The sequence below is a fragment of the Alosa pseudoharengus genome, unplaced genomic scaffold (assembly GCF_046254945.1).
Source record: "Alosa pseudoharengus isolate Yale_2024_CS ecotype anadromous, Long Island Sound unplaced genomic scaffold, YU_APseudo_1.1 YU_APseudo_1.1_scf_9, whole genome shotgun sequence".
NCBI classification, from domain to species: Eukaryota; Metazoa; Chordata; class Actinopteri; order Clupeiformes; family Clupeidae; genus Alosa; species Alosa pseudoharengus.
The window spans coordinates 26587862-26613465 of NW_027468881.1; positions in this window are offsets into that span (position 1 = coordinate 26587862).

A 25604-nucleotide genomic window follows, 5' to 3' on the forward strand; every position below is an offset into this window, starting at 1 on the left:
TCATGTTCCCCAACCTGCCATTCTAATCAAATAACTTTGTAGTCAATTTCAGAAAATTGCTCCTCACAGTCAGCTAGCTGTCCATTCACAGCTGAAATGATTGTCGGTTCATGGATAACCTTTGACAGCGTTACCTGAAGGTGACCACTTTCATCTCTAAGCCTTTTTAGAGACTCCTTGGGCTTACAGTATGTCTAACTGTCGGCTCACTCATTTCATCCTGAGAGCGCTTAAAGAGATTCATCTCGCTTACAGGCTTAGAGGAGCCCTTGAGTCTTGAGGGTGTTGTATGTGAGAACAGCCTTAACAGCAGACAATGATGAGTGTGTGTGTGAGAGAGAGAGAGAGCAGCCTTAACAGCAGACAATGATGAGTGTGTGTGAGAGAGAGAGAGAGAGAGCAGCCTTAACAGCAGTGAGTGATGTGGGGTGGCTCCTCCTACAGACACGGAGGAGGACGAGCAAGTTCCCAGAGTGTAGTACTGTAGCTGTCTGACTGCTCTAGCTGTTGGCTGCAGCAACTCGCTACGTAGCACTGATATTTCTCATTTGATTTCATACCGACAGTACTCGTGACCTCGACAAAACTGAGATCTATGTGAACAATCGCCTGAATTCTTCTTTAAGACCTAAAGTTGAAAACCCTTTCTGCAGAGCCCTACGCTTAATATCAACACTTTTTTAACTACTCAAGTCTTTATAAATATGGAAGCATATTCAACAACAGCTTAAATCAGCTGTGAGACATGCTGAAAGTGGGAAAAAGTGCCAGTACTCCCCTTGTCTATCGTGCGGAATCAGGACTTCATGGTATTACATATTACAGGTATTACATTCAGACTTTAATAAATAAACTAGGAGATACTGCTGAGGTTCACAACAGAAATGACAGCTGCCATAATAAATAACACATACTCACACACACAAGCTATACTGCATTTACTCTAGCTGCTTATGAAAAAGAACTAGGCCTACTGCCACAGCTACTTCTGTGTTCGCCCAGGGCATTTCTGCTGCAGTCTAGCCAGACACACATCTTTGTACTTTTTTCCAAAGACACTGTAGTAGCACTGCTATGGCACAAATGAGAAAAGTATAGCTCTTTCTATGGCACTTAGTAATTATATAACACAAGACTGCCAAATGATAGTATCCACTAGGGGGAAGCATGTGGCTGATATGGGAGATGACGAGGGTTAGAGAGAGAAGGGAAGATGACTAGGGTTGGTGTGTGTAGGGGGTGAGGGTTAGAGAGAGAAGGAAAGATGACTAGGGTTGGTGTGTGTAGGGGGGTGAGGGTTGGAGAGAGAAGGGGAGATGACTAGGGTTGGTGTGTGTAGGGGGGTGAGGGTTAGAGAGAGAAGGGAAGATGACTAGGGTTGGTGTGTGTAGGGGGGTGAGGGTTAGAGAGAGAAGGGAAGATGACTAGGAATGGGGGGTGATGAGGGTTAGAAAGTGGGCGAGATGACTAGGACTGGGGGTGGGTGATGAAGAGAGTGGAGGGAAGAGAAGAGAAAGGGCTTGAAACGTAGGATACTGTGGGCTGTGACTCATTCAATAAATGCTCAAAAGGATGCCGAGTATCACCTCTGCATATAAGTATAATGCAATCAGCTGGAATTTGAACAGGTAGACCAAGATAATGAGAACTTGAATATGATACATTTTAAATGCACTTAGGAAGAAAAAAATATTCAAATACTTTTCCAGGTTTTGGTTTACAGGCTTATTTTGGAACTGGAAAGTCCAGTGACTCTCCGCATGATAAGCGGAGCGGCTCCCGTCTGGAAGGGGTCCTCATGAGGCTCTGCCACAAACGCGGTCGCCAACGTGACGTCACCTGTGGCTAGGCTACAACCAGCATGATACTTAAATCCACTTCAGTATACCCATAAAATGCTGATTTCTGCTCAGCGTTGATATTTCTTATGTGGTGAACTTTGTGTAGACGGCTACAAAATGCACATTTTAAGAACAACCTGAACATGTACTGTAATTTACCTCTTGAAGCATTTGAGACCCTGTTTTTACAGGTAGTCCAGTTGACATGAAGCTACCTCTGCCCCTTCCTGTGTGTTGCCCGTGTGGTGGTGCGGGGGTGGTGAGTCCATGCAGCCCAACTCTTTCATCCTCTCAAGCTCTCCGCAGCTCTGACTTCAGTCACACTTTCATCTCCGCTGCTGACTGCTGAACCTGTCTGATCTTGGTCGGCCATTAAATAATGTTCCTGTTTCCATGTAGAACCTCTAATCACCTAACTGCTCCCCAATCACTCCTGCCCTCCGCACACTAACTCTATTCACACACCAGAACCTGAGACAGACCCCAATGTTACTTCCACAATAGAACCTAAGAAAAACACCAATGTTACTTCCACACCAGAACCTGAGACAAACACCAATGTTACTTCCACACAAGAACCTGAGACAGACACCAATGTTACTTCCACAACAGAACCTAAGACAAACACCAATGTTACTTCCACAACAGAACCTGAGACAAAACCCAATGTTACATCCACACAAGAACCTGAGACAGACACCAATGTTACTTCCACACAAGAACCTGAGACAGACACCAATGGTACTTCCACACAAGAACCTGAGACAGACACCAATGTTACTTCCACACAAGAACCTGAGACAGACACCAATGGTTCTTCCACACAAGAACTTGAGACAGACACCAATGGTACAGTACTTCCACATTACCTGAGACAGACACCAATGGTACTCGCACATTACCTGAGACAGACACCAATGGTACTCCCACATCATTAAATTAATGCAAAATCAACACAAAGGAATTATATGTAAATGCATGTTATTGTAATAGGAACTTTTCAATAAAAAAGTTACAACTGTATTGTATAAGGAACTTTTCTTAGGAAAAACAGGAACACAGACTTGTGAACGACAGATTTCCTATAAAACAATTAAGACCATCAAAATGAACGGTCAGCTTTAAAGGAGTGTTGCACATACAGTGTGAAGGGATTTATTTTGAAAAAAGTGGGAAAGGTATAGATTAGAGCTGGACCTTATAGCACCTCTAAACCGCACCTCACCTGACTTTAACTGCCTCTGCAGGTTTACATTGGGTTAATGTTGTGTGTGAGTGTGTATGTCTGTGTGTGAGAGAAAGATAGAGAGAAAAACCTAACACAGACAGTCAAAGGACATTTGGTGACAAGCAAGCACAAATCCATCTGGTCTGTTTAGCTTTTAACAGGCTTTGAATACAAGGAAAGGACTTTCATGTTCCGCAAGAGTGAAGCAGAAAACCCAGATGAGCTCATAAAGCACCGTAATGTGTGGCGCATTGTGCTGCATATTGTGCTCTGATTGGAATGCCATCTTTCCTTTTAGCAGAGAGTAAAAGGCCCGAACAGAACCGAGATGGGATTCAGCACCTCCAGACAATCTCAGCTATTCACTCATTATGTGCGCTATTAAAGATTCAAATACTTAATTTACGAGGACTCAAATAACTTCACATTTATCCACAAAATGAAATGTGGATTCTGTCCCCTTCCAGTGCGGCCATGTGGTGTTAGACTGATGTAATCTACAATGGCAGGGAAATGGCAGCTGCTCTCGCTCTCGCTCTCTAACGTTCCACTTGCTCACTAACGTGTCTCTCGCTCTCTAACGTTCCACTTGCTCACTAACGTTCCACTTGCTCACTAACGTGTCTCTCGCTCACTAACGTTCCACTTGCTCACTAACGTGTCTCTCGCTCTCTAACGTGCCGCTTGCTCACTAACGTGCCTCTCGCTCTCTAACGTGCCACTTGCTCTAACCCGCTGCTCTCCCACTTGCTCTAACCTGCTGCTTTTACTCTTGCTCTCTAACGTGCCACTAGCTATAACCTGTGGCTCTCTAACGTGCCATTTCTCTAACCTGCCGCTCTCACTCTAATGTGCCACTTGCTCTAACTTACTGCTCTGGCTTGCTAATGTGCCACTTGCTCTAACTCGCTGCTCTGGCTTGCTAATGTGCCACTTGCTCTAACTTACTGCTCTGGCTTGCTAATGTGCCACTTGCTCTAACTTACTGCTCTGGCTTGCTAATGTGCCACTTGCTCTAACTTACTGCTCTGGCTTGCTAATGTGCCACTTGCTCTAACTTGCTGCTCTGGCTTGCTAATGTGCCACTTGCTCTAACCCGATGCTCTGGCTTGCTAATGTGCCACTTGCTCTAACCCGATGCTCTGGCTTGCTAACGTGCCACTTGCTCTAACCCGATGCTCTGGCTTGCTAACGTGCCACTTGCTCTAACCCGATGCTCTGGCTTGCTAATGTGCCACTTGCTCTAACCCGATGCTCTGGCTTGCTAATGTGCCACTTGCTCTAACCCGATGCTCTGGCTTGCTAACGTTCCACTTACTTTAACCCACTGCTGTCGCTCTCTAGTGTGCTGCCTGAAGGAGGACATCACTGACTAGGCCTAGAGCCCCCTCTGTAGGGCATTACTGCAGACTCTAACCACCCTAACCAGCTTTACTGACTTCACTGTGCTAAGCTTTACTGTGATGTTCTCTCCATGGGCCATACTAGGACAAACCCTGGTAGGACACCACATCAGTGGGCCGCTGGACCATAAAGAATCCCATAAAGTTTTTAGCAGCCCTGAATGTGGACTCACCAGCCGGTCATCCGTGGTCTGCATGAGCTTGCTGCATGCGTAAATCTAGTGGACTAGATTCAGAAGTTTACATTCCTTTAAGTGTGTATGGCTTTAAATAAATGGATGGATAGAAATTAAAATGCAGTGATCATACATTAACCAGATAGGCTTTACATCACACCCACCTATAGCACACCAGCCCCAAGCAGATGGCTCCCTGTCTGAGCTGCATGGGAACTGCTCCAGGTCCTTAACCTGAGGTTTTAAACTAGAACTTTGCAGTTTCAATGTTTCTCACTGTTAAGAGGCTCTTTCACTGTAGCCTTGTGCTTGCTTTAGCGAGTTCAGGCCTAAGGCTTTGTGAAGCGTTTTCAGACAAAGTCTATTCACCAATATCTATGAACAAATTTATTTGAATTGTTTGCCATGGGAGGACTGCAGTGTGGGGACTGATGGTAATAGCCATGTTATGATGGTAGAATGAGTCTCTGTAGGCAGCCCAGGCTCCGAAAACTGGAATCAAACAAAGTGGGGGCAGCCTGTCCCCCAAACAAAAACAAAACCCAGCATGGGATTTCTCTAAGAATGAAGGTAGGGGTGAGCTACCTATTTGGTGTGTTTCGTTTTGTCCTTGGTTAAAATATACTGTACGTTTTTTTGCATAAAAAGCCTGCTAATAAATTTAAACATAAACACAAACAAATGCGACTTCCAGCGAAATCCCTGACTGCACCTTTAAGGTTAGGCTTATGGCAGTGTCACTTCCTGGGGATTGCTCAGTGTAATGTGCTGTGACAGTGTACTGTTTGGTAGGTGTTGTGTTAGAGCTCTGTGAGGTGAGGTGTTTGGTACATGTTGTGTTAGAGCTCTGTGAGGTGAGGTGTTTGGTACATGTTGTGTTAGAGCTCTGTGAGGTGTGGTGTTTGGTACATGTTGTGTTAGAGCTCTGTGAGGTGTGGTGTTTGGTAGCTGAGGTGTTTGGTACATGTTGTGTTAGAGCTCTGTGAGGTGTGGTGTTTGGTAGGTGAGGTGTTTGGTACATGTTGTGTTAGAGCTCTGTGAGGTGCGGTGTTTGGTCAGTGTTGTGTTGGCTGTGTGAGGTGTGCTGTGTAAGTGGTGTGTGATGAGATGAGCATTATCTAGCGCTTACGCTACATGGAACCTTTGCTGTATGGTTAACGTTGTCACATGATTGCTGTGTCCATTAACCTGGAGGCCACCAGGGGCTTCCAGACGACTCAGAGAGACGGCCAGGATTATAAATTAATGCCACAAATGGATGTGTCTGTCGGCACTGAACTTCAACATGATTTCACTCATGGCGACTGTGTGAGAGAGTGAGAGAAAAGAATGTTAATTTTAGTCTTTCTGGCTGACTTCCCATCGTTTTTTGTCATGTACCATAAGCTGATGTGGGGTTCCCAGGGGATGCTTCTCTTTCATCTCTCCTTTCCTTTCCTGTCCTCTCTGCCTTCCTTGTTCCTTTCGGCAGATGACAAACTCGACCTCCTGTTCAACCCTGAGGTGTTAGGGTTAGCCCTGCTCCCCTAACTCAATCCCTGTGCAGGGTAGGGTGTTCTAGGCTTTTCAACATCCTTGTGTTTCACCATTCCATTCCATATCTCTCTCTGTCTCTGTGTTTCCCTCTCTCTCTCTGTGTCTCTCTCTCTCACTTTCTCATTGTATTTCCTTCTATCTTCTCTCCTTTCATCTGTATTTGGGTGTGTCATGTCCTTCTCTCTCTCCCTCTCAGTCTCTAGACCGTTTAGAGGAGGTAAGCACTGTCGTCATAAGCTGGGCAGTGATATATTACCCAGGAGTGCAGCAGTGCCTGTGCTGTTGGAGTGCTGTAACGCACCCTGACTCACACCTTTCTGCACACTTAACACACGTGTGCATTTTAGTGCTGTGTGTCTTTGTCCAGCTGAGGACAGCAGCATCATGAGGGTCACCAGTGCTCCTCTCCAGTCCTTCCTTCTCTCTATCTCACTCTTTCTCTCTCTCTTCCTCACACACACACACACACACACACACACACACACACACACACACACACACACACTCTGTTGTGTGTGTGGTTTCTGGCAGCTGGCTGGACAGGGCTTTTTACATAAGTCCTCTCCAGTGCATAGCGCTGCACTCCGGCAGTCAGGGCGTAATGTGTAATAAAAGGCTGAAGCAGATTGTTAAACCTTAGGGGACAGTTCCTCTCACTCCACTGGTGACGGCAGGGTAATGGAACGTGACGTTCGGTTCATGCCATGCCTCTGACACTGTTCTACATGAAAATAATTCCAGAACAATTGGATTTAGCAGCACCCCCCTACACACACACACACACACACTCCCCCTACCCCCTTCTCCCTCTGAGGACTGGAACATGAGTCTTCACTTTGGGCCGTTTTACACAGAAATAGCATTTCCTCCCAAGAGCCGTGCAGCAGAGATGTCACGCAGATGCCGCTGAAGTACAGCAAGGGGCAGGAGGGGAGGAATAGCTCTAAATATCTGCTCTTGTCAAGCGCATGAAGAATCGTGTTCTAGAATGCTCCTGTCACACTGCCATCCTTTGTTGCCTCATAATGGATCCTGACGAGCCTGTAAGGCCATATGCGCCCGAGGAACAGGAAGTGGATTTGGTCTGCTGCCCAGTGGCAGCCTCACCTACCCGTGTCTGGAAGCCCATCTGTACGGCGTGATCAGCTGACATGAAGGGAAGAGGTGGTAACACTTCATCAGCACCACCAACGCCATCATCAGACACCTGCGCCTCCTGTCTGTGGCTTCCTGTCTCTTTGCTCCTCCTTTCTGTGGGGATGGAGCAGTTTTGCAGGAGCTCTCTCTGTGGGGAGGGAGTGCTGTTGCAGGAGCTCTCTCTGCGCCACCTTTCTCTCTCTGTGGGGAGGGAGCGCTCGATGGTGTTTTATGCCCCCAACGTCGTCTTCCAGGCAGTGCTGCCACCGCTGACTTAAAGGCACCTAATCCTAAACCTAACCCTAACCTTAACCCATGCCTAACCCTAGTGCCTTCCAGGCAGCGCTGCCTTGAAGGCAACATTGGGGGCATAAAACACCAAGAAACAGAGGGAGCTCTGTTGCAGGAGCTCTCTCTGCACCTCCTCTCTCTGTCATCTTATAGAGTGATTGATCTACAATGTTTTACTGCTAAATTATATATACAGTGTCACTGGATATCTCAATCGCATCTACACAAAATATGTCCTCCTAAAAACCATGATGTACTGCAAGATCTGTACCATCTGGTAAGGTTGCGATACAGTGATGACCCAAATGTGCATGCAGGCACACAACCCCATGTGAATATGTGCGTTAACACACACACACACAGAATACTGTGGAGGAAGGACAGCTTACAGGGCTGATTGTGAAATCTCACAAAGACCTCTTGCCTGCTCCGACAGTTCAGGAAAAAAACATCAAAGGATTCTTTTCTGCCAAACAAGCATTAACTCACACAATGACCCATGTTGCGCGAGCATCCACTCAGATGGCAATCACTCCTCTGCTCTCTGTGCACGCTGCGGATGCTCTCAGTGAGCCGGAAGGAAGCCGTGCTAAGATGGACGGATACAAAAGGCGGTCTGTGTGCACTAGGGAGTCTACAAAAACTGAACCTACCTGTCTGAGTCCTCTAAGAAGTATGCACCAGCTGTGGCCTACCTGTCTGAATGTTTTAAGAAGTCTACAGTTGCTGTGACCTGCCTGTCTGAATGTGCTAGGAAGTCACGAGTGTACTATGAACTCGTGGGGACCAATCACAGAACAAGGGGAAAAGCAAGACGATGATGAGCTATGCACAGACGCATTTGATAGACATCCGTGGCACCCAATAAACGGATCTGGCCATTTTTTTCCAATACGAGAAAATTAACGTTTGGTTCCCAGACCACGTCTCATTGAGAAGTGGTGGCGCTAGCCAGGCTAGGCACAATTATCATTATTCCGCCAAACGCACGACTTGACGAGTTGTCAAATGAACCTTGCGCACCCACTGGCATGTCGATGAAAAAAGTAGGTGTGTGGCGCATGATCACAAATTTCTATTTTGACACTATCAAAAATGATAACACAACTGACCAAGACAAACCTGGTCTAAAGTGAAATGTGCAGTTCTACACAGCTAATTTGACCACAGTATTTGTTTTTTTTAAATAAATAAATGTCTTTATTTTTTATCAAATCGATCAATCGAAATCTTCTGCTCGCCTCATTTATCTTATGTTTATTCATCAGAAGGAGCATGATCAGGTAGGGATCTGTTCTGCTGCTGTCCTCATCCTGAGGCCTCTGATTGCAGGAGGCAGGTGTCAGCTGGCATCTGGAGAGGCCTATGGAGATAAATCGCACCGCGAATGAAGACGGAACGATGGAGGAGGAAACCATTTTATGGAGGCGGCTCCTTGTCTGGATCAATAAGAAGACTGCTCTATCCCTCATCGCTGATCAACTCCTCTGTCCCTCATAGGTAATCAACAGAATGGCGTGCAGGCTACTGGACATGGCTGGGACTGACGTGAAATAGAACTCCTCATGTGCAGGCACACCCCCCTTCATATGACACTCTGTATACAGTACATACACACGTGTCTGCAAATGGACACTCTGCATATGACAGTTTGCATTTGGACACAGACACGCCTGCATATGGACACTTTGCATTTGGACACGGACACGCCTGCATATACACACAAGGCTGCATGTATTGCGTGTGTGTGTGTGTGAGGAGTCTGATGCAGTGGTGTGTGTGTGTGGTGTTAGGTTCGGTCTCCTGCATCCCCAGAACAGCGGTGAGGGTCTGATAATTTGGATTTAACAGAACAAAACTCTTAACTTTTCAATTTCCCAGCAATTTGATTTATGGAGATAGTCTCAGGCAGCACGTTGCTCCATCTGGGACAGAATGAATAAACGCACAAAAGTCTCGCTCACATCAAAGTGTTATTTGAAATGAAATTAAATCCAAATGAAAATTGGGTTAGGTTGGGTTGGACTTCTCCTTATCTGTGCTGATGATTACACTCCGAGCCCTCTTACTCCTCACTATCACATGCCCCGCTTACTCGTTATCACATGCCCCGCCTCCTCACTTCCTCACATGCCCCGCCTCCTCACTCTCACATGCCCGTCTCCTCACTATTACATGCCCCGCCTCCTCACTCTCACATGCCCCGCCTCCTCACTATTACATGCCCCACCTCCTCACTCTCACATGCCCCGCCTCCTCACAATCACATGCCCCGCCTCCTCACTCTCACACTCCCCGCCTCCTCACAATCACATGCCCCGCCTCCTCACTCTCACACTCCCCGCCTCCTCACTCTCACATGCCCCGCCTAGTCATTCTCACAGTTCTTGTGTGTGTGTGTGTGTGTGTGTGTGTGAGAGAGAGAGAGATGCTGGAGGTGAGTGTTCTCTTACAGAGAGAGTAAAGGAGAGAAGAGATGGAGACTGGGTGATGTATTTGTGTGGTCTCCTGTGGACTGTCTGCTGTTTGTCAAATCTCTTTCTTCTCTGTGGCCCGGAGCGAGAGAGACTCAGTGTGGACCTACGCCTCTTATGCCTCTCACTAGGATGCAAGATTAGTCACCTAGACAACCATTCTTCTGTTTGTTTGTGTGTGTAAAATACACAAAGAAAGAGTTGACATTAGATAGTGTTTGAATTTGAATGCATGTGTGTGTGTTTGTAAGAATGAGACAACGTGTGTGTGCGGTATGTGTGTGTGTGATTCTTGTCTCTCTCTCTGAGGCTGAAGGTTGGGAACAGCACACAGATGCTGACAGATGGCTTCAGTCTGAGACCCCCTGCACCACCACCTGCAGCTCATGAGCATATCAGTGTGTGTGTGTGTGTGTGTACCAATGAAAGAGTCATTGGTGTGTGTTTGTGTGTGTCAGCATGTCAGTGTGTGTTTATGTATATGTGTGTGTGTATGTGTGTTTATGTATATGTGTGTGTGCGTGAAGACCATCTGGGACTCCTGAGCACCGACCAGCGTAAGGTCCAGCATACGATCCAAGTTACGGTCCACATTACAATCAAGCATACGGTCAGATTATAGTCAATGTCCTTTTTGGCAAGTCCCTCCACTCGGCGGCCATATTGCAATGCTTTTTGGGCACTTGTCGGGCACCTATTTCGGCAGAAATGCGTGTGCGCAAGGCTTCACGACACCAACCTTGCTCCAGCGGCGAGATCACAACACATGACTGGCACAATGTCTTCACAACACACCACATGATTGGCTCAACGTATTCACAACACACCACATGATTGGCTCAATGTATTCACATGTCAACTTTTTGCCACGGAAGGGGTGGGATATATGTAGACAACTGCCATATTGACGTTACAAACTAACCCCATGCATTTCTAGGGAGGTTTTTTTGAGTGCTGTCTCTCCTCATTAGAAAGTCTCTGTTATAGTCCAGGTTACAGTTTTGTGTACGATGCATGTTACAGTTCGGGTTACGGTCCAGGTTACAGTCCAGCATATGGCCCAGTTTAAGGTCAAGATTACGGTCCAGGTTACATTTGAAAATATCTTCACGGTTGGTGCTAGATTGCATCAATTGAAGGAACTATGGGTCTGTGACTGGTTATTTCGCTGTCAGTCCCTTGCTCCGAATCCTAACCACCAATCTGAGTGTTGACGATAGTTAAACAGAATCAGTCACATTTCTTCATGTCTGTTGACAGCAATCAGAGCTGTCCAAGGCAGGTTTTCTTAAACTGTTGATGTTTTGAGGCACACTGCGTGCTATGTGAAAATCTCATGGCACAACACTATGACAATGAACATACAAAAGTCACAACGGTTTAAGCACCCACTGACACAAACATAAATCGGTGCCTATGGATGTCTGTGCGGGTATATGTATGTGTGTGTGTGTGTGTGTGTGTGTGTTCATGTGTGTGCTATTGTGCGGATGTCCGTGTGTGAGTATGTCTCTGTGTGTGAGCATGTCCTTGTGTGTTTGTGAGCATGTCTGTGTGTGTAAAAGCATGTCTGTGTGTTTGTGTAAGAATATGTCTGTGTGTGTGAAAGAGCGTGTCTGTGTGTGTCCGTGCTGTAGCAGGCTAGAGGTTAGCTGTGTTCCATGTAGAAGCCGTGCTACTCCTCCCCTCTCCTCTCCTCTCTCTGTTCTTTCTGCCTGACCTGTTTCTGGGGAAGTCATATGCCCTGTAAAGCGCGTTGGCTCCTGCTTAATTGAACAATCTCACGCTGCTCAGCTCATTTCAACAAGCTTGGCTGCAGAGAACCACGCCACACACACACACACACACACACACTGCTGCTGCCGCCGCCTGCTCTCTGGAGACAGAACCCGTCCAACACAACCGAGGTAGTCACACACCTCTCCCTGTTCTCTCTCTGTGAGTGTGTGTGTGTGTGTGTGTGAAGTGGACAGGGTCCATTTCTATTCTATTAAATGCAACTTTTCAGATCTGGGTGTTACTTGTTGAGTCCTGGGTCAATGGGACACGGTGAGATGCATCAGTACAATAAGCTCCTGGGCCCCAGTACACACTCCACATTCACACGCACACACTGTAAGTCTCTGTGTGTGTGTGTGTGTGTGCAACTCTTCAGATCTGGGTGTTACTTGTTGAGTCCTGGGTGGATGGGCCACGGTGAGATGCATCAGCACAATAAGCTCCTGGACCCCAGTACAGACTCCACATCCACAGGGGGATCGTGTCCGAACTCATCTCAGCTGAGTCCTGAGTCTTAGTGGACAGGTCTGGGATTGGGACATCAGTCACGAACGTTAAGGTTAGCTTCCTGAAGAACTGCTAATGTGAAAGCTGCCGGCGCCTGGTCAGAGAGATCACTCGGGACTTTCCAAAGAGAACGGCTGCTTACCAGAACCAGCTGTCCATCGAGCTGCAATCCGCACTAGCTGCCTTGACCAGCATCACTCTGGATAGAGGCAGGCAGGAATTCAGAAATCGCAAACTATAACACAAAGTCGTCCATTTGAATCTGTAAGAACTGAGTTTTGAGCTCTTGTGAAGTGTGAACTTGCACAACACTGTCCTTTTGTGGCTGCAAAAGCATGACCGGGAGAAATAACATGTCAAATGACATGGCATGCAATGAATGTGTTGGCCCATGCAGGGTCCACCAATTGGGTCCTTCACAGCCAAGCAAAACAGGGCTGTATTTCTCTGCGTCTGAAGGTGTATTTAAAATGAACATCACACTTGACAAATGAACATTTGAATATTTGATGGTTGTTCACAAAATCCAATTTACACATCTACCAAAAGTAACTCTTCCCATCAAAGTTGTCATTAACAAGTAGAATATGAGTTTGTTATCAGTAGCTAGCTACCCAACCAAATCTTCAGAGTTCAACCTCAAACTCCAAAATTCTAGGATGTTTCCCGTCATGCCGATTGGTCCATATGGCCAAATTCACTTCCCTGTAATTCTTTCCAGACTAGTGGAGCAAAACAAAGTAGAGCATGTGTCAGTAAGGGTTGGCCATCCATGTAAAAGTACACACCCACACCTACACACACACACACACACACCAGGCCCTCAACCTCCAGTCATGTAGTTAACACTCCTCTCCTCTGCTTCTCTCTGCAGGGCTCCATCAGTCAACACTGACAGGAGCCAAAGATAGCAGGTTATAACAGAGGGGAACATGCTAACACGCACTCTCTCTCTCACACACACACACACACACACAAACACAAACACACACTCAGAGGCCGTTTACACGACACCGCCGGGTGGATTTTCTCTTACCGCTTTCACACCTTTAACGACTCCGGCAAGAAAAAACCTCGCGTGTACACACAGAGGTGTAACCGGCTAAATGTGCTGTAGTGCAGTGTTTCTCAAACTTTTTCAGACCAAGGACCACTTAATCAATAAAAAAAGCCTCACGGACCACCTAGCTAAAAATAAATAAATAAATAAATTAGACCTACTTCAATAGTAAATTACACAATAGGCCTACTCACTGAACCACTTTGATTGTATTATTGTGTCAGAGAATTCATATGATTTAAACTGGCATTGCTTACATAGGCAGTGTTGCAGAAATGTTTGGATTTACATACAAGTTGGTTCAATATTGCAAACAACTCATCTATATTATATTTTACCACGTCTGCTCGCGGACCACTTGGGATAGCTTGCGGACCACACTTTGAGAAACACTGCTGTAGTGCATATGCCAGACCAGTCGATGGCGCCACTGTGCAGAAGCTTCACGATATTTTCGCGTGAATCGCGTAGAAGAAAACATTGTTGAAAATAGAGGTGGATTTTGTCGTTCGTTCTCATGACACAGTTCGCGTCGTTCAGTTCGCCAAGATGATTCGTTCTGAATCGTTCGTTCTTTCGTTCAGTCGCATTTCCGGTAGCCTACAACGTAGTTCAGCGGTGAATCATGGAATGCAGGTTCTCAGCTCCTCGTTTGTGAAAACGGTCAACACAACACTGTAATTGTAGCGGCAGATATAGCTGCAACTAAATGATTATGTGTACTTTTAGACAAAACAGCAGTAGCTAATGTGTTCATTCATCTTGACATTAAATTGACATATTGAAGTAACGTTAGACTACGGCTAGATCAGCTAATTTCTTTTTTAAAAATGTGTTCATTCATAAAGGAACAAAGACCCAGTAGGCTATGCCGACAAAAATGTTTAAAGGCTTGGCAGAAAGATTATATTGATGAAAAGGTTTCAAGTCCCCATTTTGCCCAGGTTACAGAGCCATAATCACTCTGCTTCTTCTGCTTCACTCTGCCAAGAACGAGTGACTGACTTAGCTAACGAGAACGACAGACCAAAGTGAAACAGGTCTTGGCGTGAGAACGAACGAACGAGACAGATTGAAGAGACATTTATTAACCTGACATGACACAGAAAATACAAAGACTGCATGCATTTACCATTAGACAGATATTTAAATGTAAATGCCAATATTGAAATGCAAAATGGAATTGTTAATGTACATTATCGTTATTTTTTTATCGTATGCACTAGTCTCACTAGCCCATTTGTTTTTTTTCATGGAAACGGTTGCTATGCTTTCATGCCCCTCATTGGCTAATTTGATGAGAACGTTTTAGAAACAATACAGACAACAGCATACGATTGGTTTGGCTCTCGCCTTAGGAAGCTGGGCCAGAGGCATTCACAGCAGCACTAGGTCAGTCCCGACAAACACGGGACGTCCCCCGGACCTTATGCCGACATTCACGACGTCCCCGATTGGTCTTGAACGTCATGTTCTCTAGCGGACGTTCCGGTGACCTTATTGACGTCCGGAGCAAGTTATCGTTTGGATATTGCATGACGTCCGGTGCAGGACTTTCTGGGGACGTCACTGTCAGGTCCCTCGGATGACATTTGCATTTGGTCATTTCAAATACCTCCTAAGGACCCGACAATAACGTTATATCGGGGACATGGGGGGGACGTTTGTTTATTCACACATGGCAGCAGAGTTGAGAGCGCTCTGGCTACCGCCTGCAGGACGAAGACATCACATCCATGCACGACTTCACGTTACACGTCGGGATGACTAAAGTATCTATCTAGTCTCTCTAGCAGTAGCTGCATTAGCCTACCATAGTCTAAGGCAACATATCATACAGTTTATGAAGTTGTGCGTCTATGAGCAAAGTAGCCTATGTCTACTTTGCTCATAGATGCACAACTTCATAAACTGGGAAAGGGTTGTTAACGTTAAACTCAAAATGTATGTAGCACATACAAAATGTATGTAGCACATACATTTTGAGTTTAACGTTAATGTATAACGTTACAAACTAGGGAAGGGATTTTATCAAATTCATGTTAGCTGATGTGATGCTTGGTTAGCAAAGTCGCTGTTCTTAGCTTCTAGCTTAGCCTACAATGCGCATTTCTTCAGATAACTGTCATTACGTGATTCATGTAACATGCTCTAAATAGACAGTGGTTTATTTAACGTAGTCACGTAGCCTACTTATTATCTGTTTTATTTTCAGAAACACACACACGGCCGAATTGGGACTGAACCGACTTTTGGAGCTGAATACGATGCAATAAAACTAGAGAAATGTTAAAAACAGACCACGTAGCATTTGTTTAGGGTTGTCTAGCAACAGAAGTGACTACTTAATTTGTAAAGCAAAACGATCTAGATGTAATGCTACATTGCAGAAGAATTAAGGATAGGCTACTGCTTCTTCATGACTTGTTTAAATGTCATTGTAATTTATTTGACGCATGCTCGCGTTTCAAAGTGTCACGCATAGCTGTCCCCGATGTTACAGCAGCTCCTTGTGGAAACAGCAAAGAGTGCACGTATCCGATGAGATTTCTGACGGGGAGCAGAAACTCTCTGCCTCACCAGAGCCTTACTGTTTATTAATAAAACAATGATATAGAATAGAAACAACTGGAATTTATTTATTTCATCTTAAAGTTGGCTACAAAGAGCATTCATAGCCTAGAGAAAACGATACATTTTTCTTTATCTGCAATGTTCCAGGAAGATAGGCTTACATTTATAGGCTGTCCCTCTTTGTCCCTCACAGGTCCAAGAAAACGAGTGGATATAACGTCAATGCATTCTATGTTCCATGTACTTATTTCATGTTGAGTTTTGCTTCCCAGCATGCATTGCGATTCATTTAGTATTTTTGGCTATTATTAGTTTTTAATATTTTGAAACAATATGTTTTGAACAATTTATCTACTTGACCTACTCTGATGATGTTTTGAACAATATGCTACGGGATATGCCCATTAAAACGTCGTATTAGTTTATTAAGAAAAAAGCAGGACATCCTAGCCCGGTATAAATATCCAAGTCTACTCATCATTATTGTAATGCATTCGGAGGACGTGATTTCATACATGCGTGAAAATATGAGGTGAGTAAAGTTGATTGTGTAGTTGTAGAACAAGTCATTAATGCGTGTTCATGTTCCGTCTACCTCTCTCCCAGCAACGCTGAGACTTACAGGATGTAATAGCCTACCGTACTAAATCGCGCTTCATGTTTTTTTTGTTTTTTTTACCATCGCGGAAATATAAACGTCGCGCGCATAACGTCGCGGTGACCATAACAGGACGTCCTCTCAAAGTCTCGTGGAAGTCTTTTAGACCTCCCGAAAAGAGGTCCGCGGGACGTAAAGGGAACCCTACACAATGTCGAGGAGGTGACGTTCGCCAGGGGACCTTTAGGGGACGTCGCCAGGACTTTATTTTGTTTACTGGGGTGTGATTCAGCGACTAACGAAAGAACGAACAAGAACTGGAAAGGCGAACTAGTTCAGGTCGTTCATTTGAAAGACCCGTTCGAAGGAACTAGTTCGTTCGCGACCGACCCACCTCTAGTTGAAACAGTTTGTTAAGCCAGAGAATGTCTAATAGCTGCTAAGTGCTCTGGTTAAGCAGTCGCATGAAATAAGGAGACTACAGACAATTCGGTTTTCAATTCAACTGTTCAACTAATAAAGTTCATTTTCAAGGTATGTGACTGCTATGTGAAATTTCAAATGCTTAGCCTACGCATTGCATTAGGTCTGAGCACCACTGGAGAAAACACTAACATGCAGTAAGCTAATGTTTAACTAGGTTAAGCTAACGTGTGCTTCTAACTTAGCCATTAAAGGCTGATAGGCTACATTGTGCATATAAATCATGACAGGGGAAAGAAAAACATTTTAATATGATAAATAAATGGTTCGGTTTGTTTTGACAAGCAACATGTCAGGTCGAGTGCCGTGGCTGGGTTAAGGGGTAGCGCTGGCTATGTCGTCATAGGATTGCCGGCTTCACACGTCTACACGGCACGGTCTAGCCGGCGGTTTCAGAAGTTCCCACTTCGGAAGCCGGTTTCAAAAGCTATCCGTTTCAGTCTCCTGAACTGCCGGCGTCGTATACATGCAAGGCGTAACCGTTAACAAAACCTCACCGGTTTCACAAAAACCGGCGTCGTGTGCACGGCCCCAGACACACACACACACACACACAAACACAATGACAGGAAGTGGGGAACACACACACACACTCAACACATGCACACACATACACACACACACACACATTCAAACACACACACCAAATTAGAGGCAGAGGGGTACTTTACTTGCTGACACACACACACACAATGACAGGGAGTGGGGAACACACACACACACACTCAACACATGCACACACATACACACAGACACACATTCAAACACACACACCAAATTAGAGGCAGAGGGGTACTTTACTTGCTGACACACACACACACACACACAGCAGACAGTCAAAGAGAAGTTGAGGGAAAGTCTGGTGACACAAAGCCAAGGATTCACTTGCAAATTGCACTCGCAAACACATTGATTAGGAGCATTTGGAGGATTAATGGCAAATTAAAAGCAGTTAAATATCCTGACTATTGTGAGTGATGACATTTCTAGCCGGGCCATTACCAGCAGTTGACCCGACCCAGTCCTCAGAGGGCTGGATGTTTGTGCTGGTGGGGGCCAGGGCAACGATACCCCTTCACACTCATTTGTTCCTGTTTTTCTGTAAAGGGCAGTGGCCAACTCCGTCACACACACACACACACACACATGCACACAGTGGCCAACTTCATCCCCAGCATTAGTTGTCTGCCTTTTAAAGCATGATAGGGTCACTGAGGCTTGGTGGTGCCTTTCATTGTTTTTTTTAATCTCTCAGCACACACACACACATACACACACACACACACAAACGCACACGCACACTCTTAGCTCTTCAAATCCAGTTGTAAGGAAGGAGGGTAATAATGTGTGAGTGTGTGTGCATGTGCACGTGTGTACTGTATATGTATGTGTGCGTGCGGGTTGTGTATGTGGTTAGGGTCTCGTTCTGTCTGGTTTGGTTTGTGTCATGGGAGGCTGGAGATTAATGTGTCTACACCGTGTCTAGACCTGATTATCAGGCCTTACGCCCATTCAGAACCCCGCTGTGCTACAAAAACAAAAAAGAAAGATATTGCACTAGTGGAATTCTACTCTAAATGTGCTCATAAATCATGATAAATATATTTTTTAGAGAAATAAAAAAATCTATATATATTTATTTATATCTATTGCAATGGGTGGTGGATCTGAAGGTTAGAAATAACATTGTAGTAAAAATGGCAATAAATAATCTCAAGACATCTTTTCTCAACAAAAACATTAACATCATTACATCGTAAGTGAGATGTAATATAGGATGGAAATCAAATTAATTTATCATAACAAATCAAAACAGTGTGGCCCCATTCGTTACCTATAATGGACCTTTCCAGTGACATTGAGATCCCTTGTCCATTCCAAAGTTTAAACAAAAATTATATACTTTAACAATATGCTTAATATATTAAAATGTGAAATGAAATGTTAAATGTGTTCTTACCAGAGAGGAAGCCAGATGAGCACAGTCTCATAAGAATCCCACATTACAATACATTCATGCACTTCAACATTCAACATGATTGCATCAGAATCTGTGTTATTTTGTATTCAAATCAGTAATTACAGTCAGAATAAGACTTTTGTTGTGTATGACTGATGTACTGTAGTTTTGAGCCATATTTGTTTTGGATAACCTAGCGTTATCTTGGCTTGTGAGCGTCTCTGTGTGTATGGGGGATGTGTGTTTGTTTACACATGTGAATGAGTGGGAAAAATAGATGTGTGTGTGAATGGTGTCCTGGCATGAAGCCCTGTGTGGAGCTGAATGTAAGACGTATTCACCGCACCACATCACTGTCACTCTCACATGTCTGTTAGTGTGTGCTGCTTGCTGACGCGGGAAATAATTCCCCTATGAGTGTGTGGAAGTGTAATTAGTCTAAATTAATTCTTGCTAATAAAATAATAATGATGCTGTCTTTGTGAGAAAATACCCCCCCCCCCCCCCCAGTGCTGTTTCTACTTTTATGCTGCTAGCCTGGAAGCCAGCCCAAATTTACCCTGCCTACAACATTTGAGTTTGGGAAATTCGGTCTGGACTTGCTCCATTGAGGCCTCTATGCCTGCACTAAAGCGATTCACAATGTTTAGATATCTCTATCGTGTCTGTTGTGCAAGATATTGACAGGGCAGTGAAATGAACAGAAAACAGGGATTAAGGCCTACCAGAAGGATGTTTTTGGCTGTTCTCCCTCCAGGATTCACATATTTTGTATCCAAATGCATGCAAACACACCTCATAATCAAATCCACACCAGACACCAGACTCAAATTCTGAATAGATTTGAGTCTGGCTACTTCAGGCTATTTAACTGCAGTGATCTCTGTGCCATTTCTACTTTACTGCTGTACACACACACACACACACACACACACGCACAAACACAAACACACACACACAGACATCACACTCACATGAGAAAAGCTGGTCACACAGACACGCACACAGACATCACACACAAGCTGGTACATAAAACGAGATCTGCATAAAAACACACCCGAGTAGGGAGATTGGGGAAAGAGAGAGACAGAAAGAGAAGGAGAGAGGGATGTTACGTAAGAGACAGCCGTAAAGTGAGAGGCCTTACAGCAGAGAAAGGCTTGACTGCAGGCGACTAGTGTTGTTTGAGCGCAGATGACTAGTGTTGTTTAAACGCAGGCAACTAGTGTTGTTTGTTTCCATGTCAGGCATCTTCCCTCAGGCCCCTTGAGTTAAACGGATCATTATCAGCTTTGCGGGGTCAGGGTAAGCGACGTCGTCTGTGTGTGTGTGTGTGTGTGTGTGTGTGTTATGATCATTTTCAGCTTGGCGGGGTCAGGGTTAGTGGAGTCCTCTCCGTAAAACACAGAGAGCTGTGAGAACAGTCTCCCTCATCACCCAAACCTATAATTACATAAACGCTGATTAGGAAACGTAGTCTGTCCACTCTCCCTGTGTGTCTCCTACTCCTACTGTAGACTGCTGGTGCTTTCACCGAAGTCCCTCCCTCCTTACAGTTGCCCGTTCCAACCAAACCCATAACCACAATCCTTACTCTGCTTATGAAACTAATCTATATTGTGTGATAGCCTATTTACCTGTAATGTAAACAAATGCTTTAATTTCTGCTTAATACTTTAGCTCTGCATTTCCTTAGTATAGAAAATGCTGTTACCAGTCAAAACAATAACTAATCATTAATAATCAATAATTAGGGATGCACGATATATCGGCGGCCGATATATTATTAGCCGATAAGTGAAAAAATGAAAATATTATTATCGGTCCGATAACAGAATTCTGGCCGATAATTTGCGCCGATATTTTTTTAAGTCCTAATAGAGCTGCACAGTCCCGCCCACAGCCGATGCCGGATGTAAAAATTCAATGCAATTTCTCCATTGACAATTGCGGTATAAGCCATAAAAACTTAACTGCACGTGGAAGACTTAAAACCAGCTACGGCTGTACTAAGCGATTGTATATGCTCCTATAGACACCAAGAGTTCATGGGGCACTAACCTTGTTTTGAGATAAATGCCTTTTATTCGCGATCTCTTGGATAAGTACTTCATTACCCACAATCCTGAACAATCCCACAATCCCACAGCGATGCCTCTGATTGGTGGAAAGGCCGTCATGGTCATAGTTTGAAACTTTCTCAGCAAAAAATATTGACAAAGATGGCGGAGTCTTTTACTGCCTATAGTGAAAATCTTAATGTGATTAAAAACTTTCTTGACGAATATTGGTACTTGTATCAACAAGGATTGGGGTTTATACATCACACAAACTTAGTCAGGGCCCATACACTATCAAATAGACTGTAAATGTTAGTTTAAACACTCAAACTTTTCAGGTAGCCGACAGGCTAACCTTTAGCATTTCCGACATTGTATGCCATTACATAATGCAGCTAACATTAGCCTACATGCTGCAACACAGGTATGAAATATATGTTTTAGTGAGTGTCCAAAGGGGTGAAAGCCACTTTAAATCGGGTCACATTATTGACTGTTGTGTGTCCGAGAGTCAGTTTGTGGGTTTTGTAAGGGCCAGCATGAGGGACAAGACCTACAAAGTTGTGGTGAGTTAAGCATGGAGGTTGGTAACGTTAATGCTGCTAGCAGTGCTAGTTAACATTAGCTAGGCTACTGTAGCCTTCATACTGTATGATTCATATCAATCATTAACCTAGGAATACTTCGTGCATTTAATGAACATTTTGTGTAATAATTCACGGCAAATTAATAAACTGAATATGGTGGTCCAAGAGCAGACCATGCACCAGTCCATGCATCAGCCCGACTGAGCAGTGATGACAGCATAGGATGAGTCAGGTAAAGTTACAAAGCACTGCCGTTAACGTTAACCGCTTTCACACACATGATATAAAATACACGATGATAAATATAAAATTCTATATCAAAACACTATTATTTACACGATTACTCCTGAAATAACTGTTATTAACTGCACATTCACTATATAAAAATCACTGTTTGGAGGAAAGGGTTCCCGTGCTGTCGCCAGTTGGAAATGATTTCGCGCTGGTTCGTGCATTGCTTATATATTATTCAGTGAGGCGCGGTGGTTTATGGGATGAGTAGTTCCTTCGCTCGGAAATGAAAATATGTACACAGTCTTGTACCTTTGACTTTTTTTTGGATTTTCTATTCGTTTTTTCACTCGAAATGATATGTTGTATGCTTATGAGTTATGCCGTAGCTGGTTAGCCTAAGACATGCTGTAAAACTCTTTTAGATACGGATTTTTCCAAACGTCAATGGGACAAATGAATGGGAATCTTACATCCGGCACCTAACCGCATTTTGGCTGTGGGCGGGACTGTGCAGCTCTATTTAGGTCTACGTAAGGTCCGTCTGGCTACACTGAGCTAGCCTACTTGAGCTTGGTTGGCTATACTTTTTCCTCAATATAATGTCAGCGGTGTGAATGTATTTCACCACTCTAACAAAATCTGTGGATATGCGTTCATTTGGGAATCTGTGCATCTCAAAATCCTCTTGTGAATGATCCGCCATTTAACCTTAACAGAGCGGAGCTTAGCCCTATCTAGAGCCGTATTGTGCTGGTGTGTTTGCACTTTACCTCGCTGGTCGGGGAAACAAATAAACAAACTCGTTAGTGGGACGAGTACATAAGTAGGCCTAGTTCTAAGTTGTGTTTTAGTATTGTAACAAACTGTAAGGTTGTCTCAAAATGGTCTTTATTGGTTACGCACCCAAAAACACGAACGTCATAAAACAGGCAACACAAGGGAGGTCAATTAAACAAGCACGATACACAAACAGGGAAGTCACATACAATACACGGGGTAAACACATGAGGTACAACACAAAGAAAGACCATACCAGCTAACACATACACAACAAGGCAAACGCCACTACTCATACTACAACCAACATCAACATTATACACACACACACGCACAGCATTATGGGAGTACAGTCATACAGCTAGGCTCAGATCATTACACAGCCCCCCGAGACTTAGTCCATGTCCCCTTGACTCAAGTCTTACCCTACGTCAGTCCATGAGCCTGGCTGGGACGCGACGCTGTCTTTGTGGGCGCCCCGCTGTCGCGTCGGTGACTTCCGGTGAAGGCTGCACGGTGATCGGTGTTAGAGCCACAGCTCCATTGTCACCACGTTCCACAGAGTCAGTGTCAAAGTCTCCACGACCCTCAGCTGAGGCCAGGGGTCGATACGGGGCCAGTCGATCAAGGTGGAGAGCCACAACTCTCCGACGCTTAATCAGTCTCACACGATAGACCACATCAGACAGCTTCTCTAAGACATCGCACGGCCCGACCCACTGGCTAGTGAGTTTCGGGGAAATGCCTTTCTTTCTCTCCGGGCAGTACACCCACACTTTATCGCCGGTCTGGAACTCCTGGCCGCGACAGCGCGTATCGTAAGCTCGCTTTTGACGCATTCCAGCTTCACTCATAGCCTGCCGGGCCAACTCATGTACTCCTTTGAGTCTCTCGCGTAGCTGCTTGTAGTATTCCAGCCCTGGCTTACCTCCAATCTCCGCCTCCGGAGGCGAACCGAACACCAAGTCCACCGGCGTGCGTAGCTCTCGCCCGAACATCAGAGCTGCCGGTGTGCATTTCGTTGACTCTTGCACCGCTGTGCGATATGCCCATAGCACCAGGGGCAAGTGTAAGTCCCAGTCCTTTTGTCGGCGGTCGGCCAATATGGCCAGCTGCACTGCTAGCGTCCGGTTAAACCGTTCGACCAGCCCGTCGCTTTGTGGATGCAGAGGTGTCGTTCTCGTTTTCCGGATGCCCATGCGCTGGCAAATCTCAGCAAACACCTCCGCCTCGAAATTCCGCCCTTGGTCGCTGTGGAGCTCCTCCGGTGCCCCGAACCGGCAGAACATCTCAGTGACCAGTCTGTCCGCTGTCGTGTGGGCGCTCTGATCTGGCACTGCATACGCCTCCGGCCACTTAGTGAAATAGTCTATAGCTACGAGCACGTAGCGATTTCCCCGCTCTGTGACTGGCAGTGGGCCCATGATATCGACGGCTACCCGCTCCATGGGAGCCCCGACTGCGTATTGCTGCAGCGGAGCGTGCGAGCGTCGCGTGGGGCCCTTCTTCGCTGTGCAGGCGTCACAGCAGTGAACATGCAGTTCAACGTCCAGCCTGCATCCCGGCCAATAGAAGTGGCTTCTCAGCCGACGAAGAGTTTTTGCGATGCCGAAATGAGCCGCCCCCACAGCCCCATGTACCTGTTCCAGTACACGGGCTCGTAATCCAGCAGGAACCAGCAACTGGAAAATGTCAGATTGTCGATCGGGGGCTCGCCATAGCTAAACAACAGTCCTTGACGTGCTACTATTCCCGGCCACTGTGAATAAATCGCTTTGGTCTCTGGATCGAGTGCTGATATGTCAGTCCATGGCGGTCGCTGACCGGCTTCGATCCATGACCACACTCGGCCAAGCGTGGCGTCCTCCGATTGCGCCTTCCGGATCTCCTCCCTCGACATCACGTCCACCGGTGACTGCGCGTCCATGGCCTCAGCTGCCGCTCTGCAGTGCTGTGTTGTGGCGTTGGGCTGCGGTGTGTTGTCTCTCTCGCTGGCGTGAAGCTGGCGAGCGGTGGCTCTCTTGATGGCGCGGCGCTGGCGAGCGTTGAGTCTCTCGCTGGCGTGCTGTTGGCGAGCGTTGACCCTCTCGTTGGCGCGACGCTGGTGATCGTTGACAACAGCGACTCTCTCTCTCTCTGCCAGCGGTGATGCAGCCTGTAGCCGACGAGCGGGCTCCGGTTGAGCCGCGGCCAGGCTCCTCTCCTCCCTCCGGTGGCAGTGCTGGCACTGGTCTGCTGCACACGGACGCCTGGACAGGGCGTCCGCGTTGCCGTGAAGGCGACCCGCCCGGTGTCGAATCTCCATGTCGTAGTCCTGGAGCGCCTCCAGCCAGCGAGCCAGCTGGCCCTCTGGTTCTTTGAAGTTCAGCAGCCAGGTGAGCGATGCATGGTCCGTTCTCAGCAGGAACCGTTTGCCGTAGAGGTAGGTTCGGAAATGGCGCACTGCCACCACCACAGCCAACAGTTCTCTGCGGGTCACGCAGTAGTTCTTCTCCGCTCGGTCCAGTGAGCGGCTGAAGTATGCGACCACCTGCTCGCCCTGCTCGCCTGCTTGAGAGAGGACGGCGCCGACGCCCACGTCGCTGGCGTCGGTGTCCAGGATGAAAGGCAGTTGAGGGTCAGGGAAAGCGAGCACTGGGGCCTCACATAGCGCCCTCCGCAGCCGCCGGAATGCCGCGTCGCACTCTCGCGTCCACTCGAAGAGCTGGCCTTTGTGCGTCAAACGATGCAGCGGGCTGGCGACTGTAGCAAAGTCCCGGATGAAACGCCGGTAATATGACGCCAGGCCCAGGAAGCTCCGCAGCTCAGCACCATCGCGCGGAACAGGCCAACGTCTCACCGTCTCCACCTTAGCTGGGTCGGTGGCCACTCCGGCGGCCCCCACGACATGGCCCAGGAA